Below are 13099 nucleotides of genomic sequence, written 5' to 3'. Positions count from 1 at the left end.
TATTTTTCTTTCTCTGTCTTTCAATTCCCCCACCTTTTTTACTAGGGATAATATTTAAAGGTTCACAGTTGTTTCTTAAGGATAAATGCATTAAAGACTAAGAGTGTAGGTTGTAGCCGTGTTGGTCTAAAGTGGGGGTGGGCAATTATTTCAGGCAGAGGGCTGATTACTGAGTTTTGGTAAGCCATTGAGGGCTGCATGACAGGCAGCTTGGGGCAGATAAGTATTAATTTCATAAATTTTCTAGGGGCCCCATGGGCCGGATAGAATGGCCTGGCAGGCCACATCTGGCCCACGGGCCACATTTTACCCACCCCTGGTCTAAGGACATAAGCAGACAAGGTTCTTTGGGTGAATCTAATATCTTTTATTAGACCAACTTAAATAGTTGGAATTTTTTAAAATGTAAGTTGGTCTAATAAAAGATATCAGTCACCCAAAGAACCTTGTCTTCTTAAAGTCCTAGTGAGGACTGTATAAGTCCTGCAAACAGCTGGGTACAGGAGTGCCGGTTTTCATATTCCAGCGGTGGTCAATTTGGACATGCAGAGAAAAAACAAAAAAATAATTGGGGTGAAGAGCAATTTGTATGGCAAGTTATGAAGCCTTAGAAACATTTGATTTGTGTAATGAATGTGGCATAAAAATCCTGAATACATTTCTTTTTCTTTTGCAATTTAAACACACATGTCTGCAAAGAAATGGATTGGCAAACACTGCTCTTAGTTAGGCAAGGTTCTTTGGGGAAATCTTTTATTAGACCAACTAAAATAGTTGGAAAAAATTCCTTTCAAAGATATTGGATTTACCCAAAGAGCCTTGTCTCCCTATGTACTTAGACCAACACAGCTACAACAGACACCACTGCTCTTAGATTGCATTCCTATCTATGACAGGGGCTCTCTCTCCCACCCTTCCCTGCCCACCTGCCCTTCCAAAAAGTGCAAAGCGCTCCAAAATAGTCTTTGATTAAAGTTTGCATGATGCTTTGGAAAAGGAAAAAAAAAAAAGTAAAGTACTGAATATGACTCCCAAGAAATTAATATGATTACATGGAGTGGGTCATCATTATTTTAATTCTATTTATTTGATGTATGCAAATAAACACCAGTGCAAAAACACTGTGCCACTACTAACTGGCGTAGGTTGTAGCCGCGTTGGTCTAAGGACACAGGCAGACAAGGCTCGTTGGGTAAATCTGACCGCTTTGATCAGATGGGAAAAAATCATCTTCCAGCTCTTTGAGTTGGTCTAATCAAAGCGAGCAGATTTACCCAAAGAGCCTTGTCTCTCTGCAAACTGGCCCCGTTTTCGTTTTCCTAATAAAATGTGCAACACGCATTCAGTCCAGCAGGTGCCAGGCTGTCTCGGGTGAGAGCCACTTGAACTGCGGAGCTCAGCCTGGCCTGAGTCTCTTTCTCTTCCTTTCTCAAGGCGAAGAGGGCAGTGCAGCTCGGGACCCGTGCCAGGGCCGACGTGCACAGAACAGACCCCTTCTCCCTTTGGGGGACAAGGCTGGGCAGAGCAGAGCAGAGCAGAGCTGCGGCGGCGCGGCGCCGGGCCGCGTTCCTGTTCCGTACGGGCGAGGAGCAAACACAGCAGCGCCGGCTCCATAGCTCAGGGGTTAGAGCACTGGTCTTGTAAACCAGGGGTCGCGAGTTCAAATCTCGCTGGGGCCTAAATGACACTTTTTTTTTTTTTTTCCCTCTACCCCTTTTTATTTATAGAATTGCTTTAATTCAAGAAAACCCGCACACCCCGCAGTCAACCTCCTTTCTGGAAACACAGTGCTCCGCTCATTGCAAGTGTCTGCCCGGCTCTTTGAGAACCACGTGTCACTTCTACGGGACAAAATTAATATAGTAGCTTTTATATTGAGATAGCATTGGTCTGTAATATGTATGCGTGCTAGGATTTATATTTATACAGTGCATATAAAAAAGATGATGTAGGTGATCGAATATGTACTGATGACATTGATTACATGGATGGTCTAACACGTCTCTAGAGAGATCTATTACACCTGTATCAGTGTGACCGTGTAATAGATATATAGATAGAGCTGACTCTGTAGATATATGTAGATATGGATATCTATATATTTATATATCTATAGCTATATCTGTATCTATCTATCTAGATAGATAGACGGCTCTGTATATCTATTAGCTCATCACTGATGATGTACTATAGCTATCTGTAATATAGGGGGGGGGAGCCCTGCGCGGGCTCCCGTCCTATCACCGGTCTCATGCACATCATTTGAATTTGCATTAATGAATCGTTTGATTTCTGGACCTCAACCTGCAGCTCCCTCTTGCAGAGCACTCGTGGAAGTGTCTCTTTAACCGCGAGGCCAGATTTACAAGTCCAAAAAAATCTTTAAGTAAATAAAAGAAGTGGGAAGAAAAGAAACCCAACCCCCAGGCCGGCGCAGGCAGCAGCAGGAGCAGGGTTTGGGGGGGGGGGGGGTGCCCCGTGCAGGTTGCTGCTGTTGCAGCTGGGAGCGGAGGTGGCTCCCCTCACGGCTGCACGGGCTGGGGGCAGTGGATCCACCCGAGGGAGTGCAGAGCGCAGGGCAATGGGGCCGGAGCAGCCGGCGGGGGAGCAGCCAGGCTGGGCCAAGTCACACCAGGCAGCGGCAGCACTCAAGTGCAGCGAGAGCAGCCTATTTCCCAGCTGGCTCGTTGGTCTAGGGGTATGATTCTCGCTTTGGGTGCGAGAGGTCCCGGGTTCAAATCCCGGACGAGCCCAAGTTTTTATTTTTTTCCCCCTTAAAACTTTCCCGACAATTGAAAGCCGTGCCCACTTCGGGAGCAGAGCAACCTGCCCGGGAGCCGCCGCCGCTCACGGGAATCGCGGTGTTTCCTGGCTGCCCGCCCCGCTCCCAAGCGGCCACGTTCCCCTGCTGCACTGCGCCCCTCGCTGCCCCCGCTCCGCTCCGTCCCGTCCCGGGGCTGCCCAGGGCAGGAGAAGCCGGGAATAGCAGCCGCCCGGGGCGCCGGCAGCACAAGAGGGGGCCGCGGGGCAGCCGGGGAAGGGCTCGCTGGACTGCAAGCAGAGAAGGGGGCCGGAGGGCTTTCCAAGGCACGGCCTGGCTGGGGCTGTGGCAGGCAGGGCGAGGGGTCTGGGGCCGGTGTGGGCAAGAGGGAGGGCCAGCCGGCCTCAAGCAGCAAGGGGCGGCTGCGCAGAGGGCGATGCTCCTCGCAAAGGAGGCGGGATGCCCGAAGGGGGAGGATCGATGAGTGCAAAGGGGGCTCCTGAGACAGGGAAATGCTGCGGGGAGGGGTGCGTCCCTGCACGGGCCTGAAAGCGGGGGGGGGCTGGACATGGGGCTCCTCCCCACCCACCCCCGGCTTTCTTCATGGGCAATTTGCTAGTGTGTGTGTGTGTGTGTGTGTGTGTGTGTACATATATATATATATATATATATATATATATATATATATATAAGTGCTAGCCAGACAGCAGACTAGTGTATACCAGTGTATGCATGTACGTATACATATGTGTGTGTTTACACACACCTGCAGTTTCCCAAAACAGTCACACAGTTATGCAAACATTTGGCAACCTATGCTTTACCGAGATAGGAGCAGAAACACCAGCAATAAGGACTCAAAACTGAAGGTTTTGCCCCGGAGGCCTGGGACACCCGAGCCCGGGTACACGCAAGCAGGACCGGCCGCAGCTCACAAGGTGAGAAGAGAGCAGAGGCAGAGACCCTGGGCAGGTGGGTTTCTGTAGTGTAGTGGTTATCACGTTCGCCTAACACGCGAAAGGTCCCCGGTTCGAGACCGGGCAGAAACAAGAACCAGTTTTTTTCCTTATTTAATCCCGATTTTGGGTAATACTGATGATAAAGGGAGAAAAATATTTGAGAGTGTTAGTGCAGGACACCTGTTCCTACCTAAAAGAGGTCTGGTCAAAGAGAGAGAGAGAGAGAAGAGCCAACTGGTGTACAGTTGTGCAGCGCAGAGTCCAGGACAGGGGCTTGCTAAATGTGTAGGGTGAGAAGGAGGGGATGGGGGGGAAAGGGGGTGATATCTTTTACTGGACCAACTGTGTAGCCTTGGGATAAAGTTAGAGAAGCTTTCCCATGCAAAGCAGGCTTCTTAGGGGGCAGAAGGGAAACTGCTGGGGGCATTTGTCATTCCTGCAGGGAAGCCAAGGAGATGCGGGCACCAGGTCCTGGGAACATCACCGGAGTCACAGGTCCCAGCTGCTGGAGTCACTCTTCCCTCCTGCCATGCCTGGGAAGTGACTCCACAGCTGTCCTGGGCAGCGATCTGCCACTCACATCATGTTTGGCCCTCCCTCACGGGTCTGCACACATGGGCTTCCTGTCAGCTACAAATTGTCTTGTGTGCTCTCTGGGAGTACAGATCAAACAGCTGTAAAGCAAACTGTAATCAGCTCTGTGACTGGGATTTCTCTAGTTAGAGGTTTCAGGGGGAGCCTGTTGGGGACATGGAAAGAAATGATAAAGAACAGCGGGGGAAAACTGAAAAAGGGTTGCTGGCAGCGGTGGGATTCGAACCCACGCCCCCGAAGAGACTGGAGCCTTAATCCAGCGCCTTAGACCGCTCGGCCACGCTACCACAATGCCACAGGGTTGCACTCTGCCTGTCTCATTGCTTCTTAGAATGACTATTTGCAAACCTTTTCTATTTGTTTTTGGTTGGATCATTAAAGTGGAATTCTAATCGGACACCTCATGAGCTGAATCTTTTTTTTAGCTAGCTAGCAAGTAATAAAAATCAGTAGAAGCACAACTCCAGTAGCCTGTTATCTGTACTCTAATGTAACAGCTCCCCTGCATTTATCCTTCTTCACCGTTAGCACCTTGAGTAGCTCTGGATAACAAGAACAAGAAGAAAATCATACATCTGGGGGCAGTAATGCTTTCCCACCTAACATCTCTCAGACAAGAGTGGCTTACTATTTAATCAGGCTTATCTTTTGACATCACTGTTACTTAAATGTATTAAAGAGATTACTGGCAGACAAGGTTCTTTGAGTGACTCTGATGTCTTTTAGGCTTCCTTCCTCAGCCTGACGAAGGGTTTTTAAACCTGAAAGCTTGCTGAGATTTTTTTTTTCCAACTGTTTAAGTTGGTTTAATAAAAGAGATCAGATTCACCCAAAGAACCTTGTCTGCCTATGTGCTTAGACCAAAATGGGTACAACCTACACCCCTTAAAGAGATTACTGGTACTTTTATATCCCCTGTTCATGGCCTTGGCCAGTGTCTAGACTGAACACAGCAGAATTTTTTCAGGCTTTGCTCATGGAAACATAACTTTTGGAGTCATCACTGCTATCCAGAGAAGACTTTTTGCATGAGTGGACTAGTTTGCTTCATTCCCAGTTTTTAAAGGTTTTCATGGTGGATTTGGTATGATCATCATCACCATCATCAGCGTAATCAACTACATTTTCCCCCCTGCTGATATCAGTTGTCACTGTTGTGATTTACTCTTTCCCACTCCAATAAATATTAGCTAATGATGGCAATGTTTGGTGAGTAGTTTAATAATTTTACTAAACAACATAAGAAAGGAGAAAATCTCAGTTTCCCACTTTCTGTAGCTAATTCACCTTTACATTATTTACTATCCTCTCTGCACCCCTAGTTGGGCACTGTCCTCGATTTTCTCCAGCCTCTTCTCTCAAACTGTTTCCCTCTTTTGATGCCTTTTTCTTCATTGCTTTGCCAGCAGCTAACCTTGTAGGCTGATGCAAAGACCCCTAATTCTTGCCAAGCCCCCCCTGATTCATATGTCATGTTTTCTATTGCTAAAAGACTCCTGTTGTTCCTTTAACTAGGCCCAGCTTGTTAATATGATTGACAGAGTTAAGCTGACCTGGATATTTTTTAAAGTATCAGATATCATGGTATATGTTACTCTCTGCTTGGAAGCTTCTGCTTTTAAATGTCATGAGGATAGAAAAAGCTCACAATTTGATCAGTACTTGGTTGAACATATTCTTTTTGCCTTTAGACCAGTATGGCTACAACCTGGATACCTGATTGAATATAGGGCATCTTTTTTCAAGTCCACCAGCCTGGCCCTATTATACTCACATTATGCTATCACTAGGTTATGAGACTTCTAGGTAAAATAACCTGCTCTATCATCTGAGGCTTGTTGACAAGCCCTTAGACAAATCTGTGACATAACTAACAGTCCTTCCCCATCTCCTGCGGTGCAGTGAGGAGAAGGATAATAAAAAACTGTCAGGTGTTTAGGTATTATAATAACAGAGGCCATTTAAGTAGAGTATATAATTAAATGCTGTTTCCTCTCCCCTCGAGTGTTAGATAACATGTATTAACAATGTTGGCATTGCACTCCTAAGACTTAGTAGGAGGATGTCTTAAGGCTGTTTCTCTCCTGGATGCTGTGGCCAAATCAGATGCATCTGCCCCTTGCTTTGCATCATTCATATCTTCCTCTTGCCAAATTACAGCAACAAGAATGGCTAAAGATAGTCACTTGACTCATTGGTTAAGTATTAAACCATCACAGCTAAAGGATTTAACCATCTGGCTAGCAAAGAAAACTTTGTTATGTGGACAAGCTCCTTTAAAGTCTACCGGCAGGCCAGGTTCTTTGGGTAGATGTGATCTCTTTTATTAGACCAACTGAGTAGTTGGAAAAAAAAGCTCTTAGCAAGCTTTTGGGTGCAATCACCCTTCTTCAGGTATAGGAAGTCTCAAATAAGTCTCATGTCTACTTGCATTTATGCCCTACACCTACACCGTGTGTGTTAAGGGAGGGGTGAGTGCAAGAGATGTCTGAACTCCTAAAAGCTGTTCCCCAAAAGGTTTTATGCTTAAAATCAGCAACAAGTGACCAGCCCATTGGCTTTGATAAAGCTTCCCAAGCAACAGCTCCCAAGCCAACTGAGAAACCTGAGGAAATCTGGACTCCTGCACAAGTATCCTCTGATGTGTGAGGTAGGCTGGGATGTCTCTGCTCCCAATGTTGCAAATCCTATTCTTCTCACAGCAGACAGCAAAATAGTAGCACAAGTTAACCTACAAGTAGTTGGCCTGAGTCCTCCTTGGTCTGGATTAAAGCTGATGCTAGAGAGGGAAAACAGAAAGTGAAACGAGGTTGTATGACTGGTACTGGGAACTGTTAGTCTTTACTACCAAATTCAGGTAGACCACAAAGCTAGTGAACCATCATTTAATTCACAGGAGAGGGCAAAGGACATCCTGAGTTTGTTGGCTCCATAGCTCAGGGGTTAGAGCACTGGTCTTGTAAACCAGGGGTCGTGAGTTCAAATCTCACTGGGGCCTTCTAGGAGCCTTTTTTCCATCAGCACAGTTTCTTTGCCATCCTTCTTCATTATTGGGTCAGGCTGCATCTTAAATGATGAATGTTGCTTTGTTAGCTTGTCACAAATATTCTGCAAATGATTATGGTTTAATTTTCATAAATCTGCCACTGAAATGTCAGCTTGTCTTTTAAGGTATTGGTTGTAGCTGTGTTGGTCTAAGGACATAGGCAGACAAGGTTCTTTGGGTAAATGTGACATCTTTTATTAGACCAACTAAATAGCTGGATTTTTTTTTCTTTGCAAGCTTTTGGGTAAAATACCCTTGTTCAGGCACAGGGAGAGTCACCCTCGAGAGTCACCCTCCCTGTGCCTGAAGAAGGGTGTTTGTATCCAAAACCTTGCAAAGACATTTTTTTCTAACTATTTAGTTCCATGTTGCCAACTCTTATGATTTTTGGCGTTGTTCTTAAAGTCTACACTTTGAGAATGTGAAACACCTATCTCTTTATTTTATTCTAATACAATAACAGGCTTAGTCAGTCTGTCTGTCTGTCTGTCTGTAACACTTTGGCCCAAGTGCGCATGTGCCAATTGGCTGCACTGGCCGGGCAGCTGGGAGCAGAGCCAGCTGAGTTCAAAAGGGAGCCCCATCCACTGGCGCTGCCTCCTCCTGCAGCCTCCCATGCGGCAGCTCCCTCCACCCAACTTCCACAAAGGCAAAAAAAAAAGAAGAAAAAAGTGGGTAGAGCACTATACAAGCAGTGGTGCCAACTGCGGAAAACCAGGAGCCCCTCCATTGTAGCAGGGTTGGACCCGAAGGAGGTGGGGAAGAGGGGCAGCGGGGTGTGTGTGTATGTATATATATAACAGACTTACAAATAAAAAAAAGTCCAACTATTTGGTCTGATAAAACATATCACATTTACCCAAAGAACCTTGTCTACCTATATCTTTAGACCATCAAGACACTAGAAGAAAAGCTGACATTTCAGTGGCAGATTTATGAAAATTAAACTTTAATCACTTGCAGAATATTTGTGAAAAACTAACAAAGCAACATTTATCATGTAATGTGCAGCATACATATATATAAGAAAGAGCTAAGGTTTTCACACTCCTGAAGCGCAGACTTTAAAAACTTCAAAAATCATGAGAGTTGGCAATAGTGTTAGTTGGTCTGCCCCTTGCTTTGCATCATTCATATCTCCTCTTGCCAAATTACAGCAACAAGAGTGGCTAAAGATAGTCACTTGACTCATTGGTTAAGTATTAAACCATCACAGCTGAGGGATTTAACCAGCTGGCTAGCAAGGGAAACTTAAAATATTAGCTTTTCTTCTAAGAAGTTAGAGAGGCAGGCTGGGTAAAATATACATACTGTAGGATGATGATGTTTCTTCCTGTCCCCCAAACAGTGGCCCAGAACTCCCTGGCACAGAGCAGAGGAGGCAGAAAATAATCCAGGCTGTCATCTATGAAAGTTTACAGTTCTCTGAACTAGTTAGCTTGTTAGGTGCTATCCTGTCCTGCCTTCTGCCAGTTGATAAGAGACTCATAATGGCTCCTGGATAGACAGGATGAAGACCACTTATTTGTAGTTTGGTCTTGGATTTTTTCAGTAGACAGTTACAGTAGCATGACAAAAAATACAACAATTGACTACTTGACTTTTGAGGAGGTATTCGAATCCCTTTGGTTCAGCTACAGCTGGCACCTAGCAGGGCACACCCCTGCTCGTGTAGATGTGGCAATGTGGGCTCAGGCAACGGCTAGCATTTCGGTCTTTCATCCATATATATAAGCATTCTGCCCTAAAATCCTGTTCCCCTCTAGAAAAATAATCCACATCGTGGTTTCCTGAAAAGGAATTTTTCAGCAATAGGTCTTGTACAGCAGTATTATTCCCCTAAAGGAAATAATACAGGAAATAAATACTTCCCTAAATATATTTTCCAGTCATATGAGACACTTAAAAAAGCCAATCACGGTGAAGACTGATTTTCCAAAGAGTGTAGGACTGGGACCTTTTGTTTTTTGTATAGGCCTAATATGTGTTGGCAAAAAATGTGAGAGATTTGTATCTCGACAAACAATATTACAGACTTAATGTAGACAACATTTTTCCTTCTTTACATTCTGGGTAAAAGGCCTTTGTTTCCAAAGTTGTCTTGGAGTTTAGCAAAATAGGTCCTTTATCTAAGAGCTTTTAAATAACATGTTTTGCAAAAAGTGGAGAAAAAGGTGAAGACTATGTATTGTGAGTATTATAAGCTATATAGTCGGTTTCCTTGTGCTGACCCCTCCATATCCATCAGTTGCCTTGTGCCTTGCACTGGAATGGGATGCTCTTTGGGGCAATGACTACCCTTTTGCTCATTGTTTGCACAGCACAGCAAGGTTTTATTCTGTGAGAGGGGCTCCTGTGGGTGCTCCTGCACTACCATTTATCACCATCTGTCTTTGTAACCCATTTCTCAGACTTGCTTACACAATGTGCACTTGGCCTGTGGCAATAGCTGCTAGACTTAGGTACATTATACAGCAGGGGTGGGCAAAATGTGGCCTGTGGGTCAGATGCAGCCCACCAGGCCATTTTATCCGGCCTGCAGGGCCCCTAAAAAAATTACAAAATTAATATTTATCTGCCCCCCGACTGCCTGTCATGTGACCCTGATGGCCTGCCAAAACTCAGTAAACATCCCTTTGCCTGAAATAATTGCCCTCCCCTGTTATACAGCTTGGAGGATATATTATAATTAAAAGGGGGGTGGGGGAGGGAAGAGGCCAGGAATTGTCACTTCCCAAGTTTACTGTCGGTTTGATGAATAAACCTCCTGTGTTACTTGCCCGTCACTCCCCTTCACACTCTCTTCTTGATAACTAAGGTAAGTTATTTTGGATAAACCTGCTTGTGTATTTAAATAATACTTATTTTGAAGAGTCTTTCGTGTTCAATATTAATTACAAAAGCAAACTTGGGTTTATTGTGCAAGTGGATCTGGCATTTTCCACCTTATCCATAGCCTGTGTGTAGACAGAGGGTTTTTTTCTGACTGAGAATGAAGCAGTTGGGGTAGTGACACTGCTTCCAGCTGAGAGCTGCAGAGAAGGGTTAGAAAGTGAAGACTGTGGGCCTGGAAGATGGGGGGAATAAGGGTGAAGAAGCAAGAGCCAGGGTTGTGGTGTGCCAATAGACCTGGGGACACATCAGGAAATCAGCCAACTGCAAGAGAAAACGAAACTCAGAAACTTTCACAACTTTTTAAAGGCTACTGGTTAGCTATATTGCATGGGTGGCTCGTTGGTCTAGGGGTATGATTCTCGCTTTGGGTGCGAGAGGTCCCGGGTTCAAATCCCGGACGAGCCCACTTTTTACTCCCACTTCTTCACGTTTTTAAAAATCTAGAGCTCTTCCCCCGCCTTCAACTCTCCTTTGAAACACAAAGTTTCATTTCCACCTAGGAGAACTTTTACAGACTTCCCTGCTCTGCCTGAACAAGCGTGTCTGTGCCCCAAAAGCTTGCAAATAACTTTTGCAAACATCTAGTTGGTCTAATAAAAAATATCACCTCTGGCACCAGTTAGTGATTCCTTTAGCCTCTATATGGCTACAACCTGGATATCTTTAAAAATCTCCAACACTTTTAGACCACACACAATGCATGGGATTTCACTGTGTGATTTGCAAGATCCGTACTTTTGGAAGTGATCTCTCTGGTGGGAAAAGGGAATCCCTAACCTTGGGGGATACGTGGTGTAGGGGGTCTGATGAATGTCCCCAGCAGACCTGTAGCTCGCTCTTCTCCTTTCAACAGCCCCCACTCCTCCCCTTCCTCAGGAAACAGAGCGGGGAAGTGAAGTAGATGCCTATTCCCGAGTCTCTGTGGCTGGGGCTTTTGCAGTCAGTGCTTTGCTCAGCTCTTGGAGCTTTGCCACATATTTTTTTTTTTTTTTTGGTATCATTACTCTTCTGCCCTTTCCTCCTCCCACGCTATTTAAAGAACAACTCTTAATTGCAGTTGCTATTTTCTAACAGATCGAGGCAGCTTTTCAGAGTCCTATCAGGCAAGTCCCTGTTAAGACAATTACACGTTCATTCATCAAGGGGTTTTCAAAGCGAATTCCTCCCAGCAGACGTGTTAGTAAGTGCCTAGGCTTTCAAATTGCAGGGGGAGGGGTAAAAAAAAAGTAGATCTGGTTGTTGTCCTGGTTTCTTTTTCTTGTATCTTTGCCAGATCCTGTTCTTCTCTCCTGCTGGAACTTCTCCCACCCTTTCCTGCCAGGTCCTGCTGTAAAGAGGGAGTAGGGAATTGTGAATCAGAGCAGGCAGCTTGTGCAGGTTCCTTATAGCAGCATTTCTCCACCCATGGATCACAACCCAAAAGTGGGTCACAAGAATATATGAAAGGGTCATGGGCAAACTTTAAAAAATGCATTGAAATCTTTAAAACTGGCTTACCCTTTTAAAGAAGAAAAATGTGGGAAACTGCCCTGCAAGGGGATTCTTGGGCCCCCCCAACCCCCACCCCACATACCCACCCGCTGCCCCACACACTGGGGGCTGGGGACGGGAGGTGGGAGACAGAGGGGTGGGAGTGAGGGGCCCTGGGTGGGGACTGGCCATCGATGTTTACAAATGGGTCCTGGTACAAAAAAGGTTGACAACCAGCGCCTTATAGGATCAGAATCAAGGGGGAAAGGAGGGTGAGGGTGGTCTCTTTCCCCGGCATTACATGCCCACTGGGGGAAGAAGAGGTTCAGTTAGATGCACGGCATTGGTGACACATTGGCGAAGTGTAGGGGGTGCATGCAGGTGCATGTGCACCCCCTGAGCATGGCAATGCACCCCCTGCAAAAAGGCGCTGCCAACACTGCCAGTGGGTGGTCACCGCTTGCCACCCCTTCCTCTTGCCGCCAACATCACCGGTGGCATCTGTAGGAGGCCCCTGATCGCTGCTGGCTGCCACCGATGCTGCCAGCGGTGTCTGTGGGTAGTCGCCAACTGCCGGTTGGCACTCCCCACTCCCCGCCACTGCCACTGCCAGCTCTGTGGCCGCCTACGGGTGCTCACTACTTGCTGCTGCTATGCTAACGCCGCTGACAGCACCGCCACCGCGTGCAGTAGCTCATCGTGCCCCACCCAGCTTCTGGGGGCACACAGCGTTCCTGATGCAGGGGGTTGATGTTAATTTTATTGCAGTGACTGGGGAGGATTCCCACCCTGAGCTTTGGGGCCAGCATCTGGTAAGGGAAGGAGCAGATGATGCAGTAGAGGATCTTGCAAGGGGCAGAGATGGAGGGATGGTAGAAGGAGTTGGGGCACAGAGGGGCAATGCATGAACATGAGACAGGTGGGGGCTTTTTCAAAAGTGGGTCACTTTTATGAGGAAACTGCAAGTTGGGGGACACTGCTTGGAGCTGCCTACAGGGATTTCAAGGTTCAAGGGGGCTCTAGGGAGGCCAGAAGATACCCGTGATCTTGGAGCTTCCCATAAGAAGAGGTTTGGGGGGCTTGGGCTACTTGAGGGAGGGGAAGCTTGAGCGGGGTACTACATGCCTTGATTTGTTCAACCACTGTCAGCTCTTGAACACCAGGTTTGAATTCAGGCAATGCAAAAATTAATCACACACTTAATGCAGGCCAGAAGAAAACATGTAGAGGATAATGACTGAAAAGTAGAAGAAGTGGGTTTCTGTAGTGTAGTGGTTATCACGTTTGCCTAACACGCAAAAGGTCCCTGGTTCGAAACCAGGCAGAAACATGCTGTATTGAGCTTTTTGGGGGGGCTGTAAAGATCATGTGAAT

At 46.3% G+C, this 13099-nt stretch overlaps 7 non-coding genes across 7 annotated transcripts; 6 read left to right on the top strand and 1 right to left on the bottom strand.

The window, feature by feature from the left end:
• Positions 1–1606: 1606 nt before the first annotated feature.
• Positions 1607–1679, top strand: TRNAT-UGU (transfer RNA threonine (anticodon UGU)). The gene has a single exon. It is a non-coding gene; the product is annotated as a tRNA-Thr (tRNA).
• A 1002-nt stretch (positions 1680–2681) lies between these two features.
• Positions 2682–2753, top strand: TRNAP-UGG (transfer RNA proline (anticodon UGG)). Its single transcript has one exon. It is a non-coding gene; the product is annotated as a tRNA-Pro (tRNA).
• A 984-nt stretch (positions 2754–3737) lies between these two features.
• On the top strand, positions 3738–3810 carry TRNAV-AAC (transfer RNA valine (anticodon AAC)). The gene has a single exon. It is a non-coding gene; the product is annotated as a tRNA-Val (tRNA).
• Positions 3811–4519: 709 nt separating this feature from the next.
• TRNAL-AAG (transfer RNA leucine (anticodon AAG)) lies at positions 4520–4601 on the bottom strand. Its single transcript has one exon. It is a non-coding gene; the product is annotated as a tRNA-Leu (tRNA).
• A 2638-nt stretch (positions 4602–7239) lies between these two features.
• TRNAT-UGU (transfer RNA threonine (anticodon UGU)) lies at positions 7240–7312 on the top strand. The gene has a single exon. It is a non-coding gene; the product is annotated as a tRNA-Thr (tRNA).
• A 3276-nt stretch (positions 7313–10588) lies between these two features.
• TRNAP-UGG (transfer RNA proline (anticodon UGG)) lies at positions 10589–10660 on the top strand. Its single transcript has one exon. It is a non-coding gene; the product is annotated as a tRNA-Pro (tRNA).
• A 2322-nt stretch (positions 10661–12982) lies between these two features.
• TRNAV-AAC (transfer RNA valine (anticodon AAC)) lies at positions 12983–13055 on the top strand. The gene has a single exon. It is a non-coding gene; the product is annotated as a tRNA-Val (tRNA).
• The last annotated feature ends 44 nt before the right edge of the window (positions 13056–13099 follow it).

This window comes from Alligator mississippiensis, chromosome 11 (genome assembly GCF_030867095.1).
Source record: "Alligator mississippiensis isolate rAllMis1 chromosome 11, rAllMis1, whole genome shotgun sequence".
Classification (NCBI taxonomy): domain Eukaryota; kingdom Metazoa; phylum Chordata; order Crocodylia; family Alligatoridae; genus Alligator; species Alligator mississippiensis.
The sequence above is the reverse complement of the archived record's forward strand: the minus strand, read 5'-3'. Positions and strand labels throughout refer to the sequence as shown.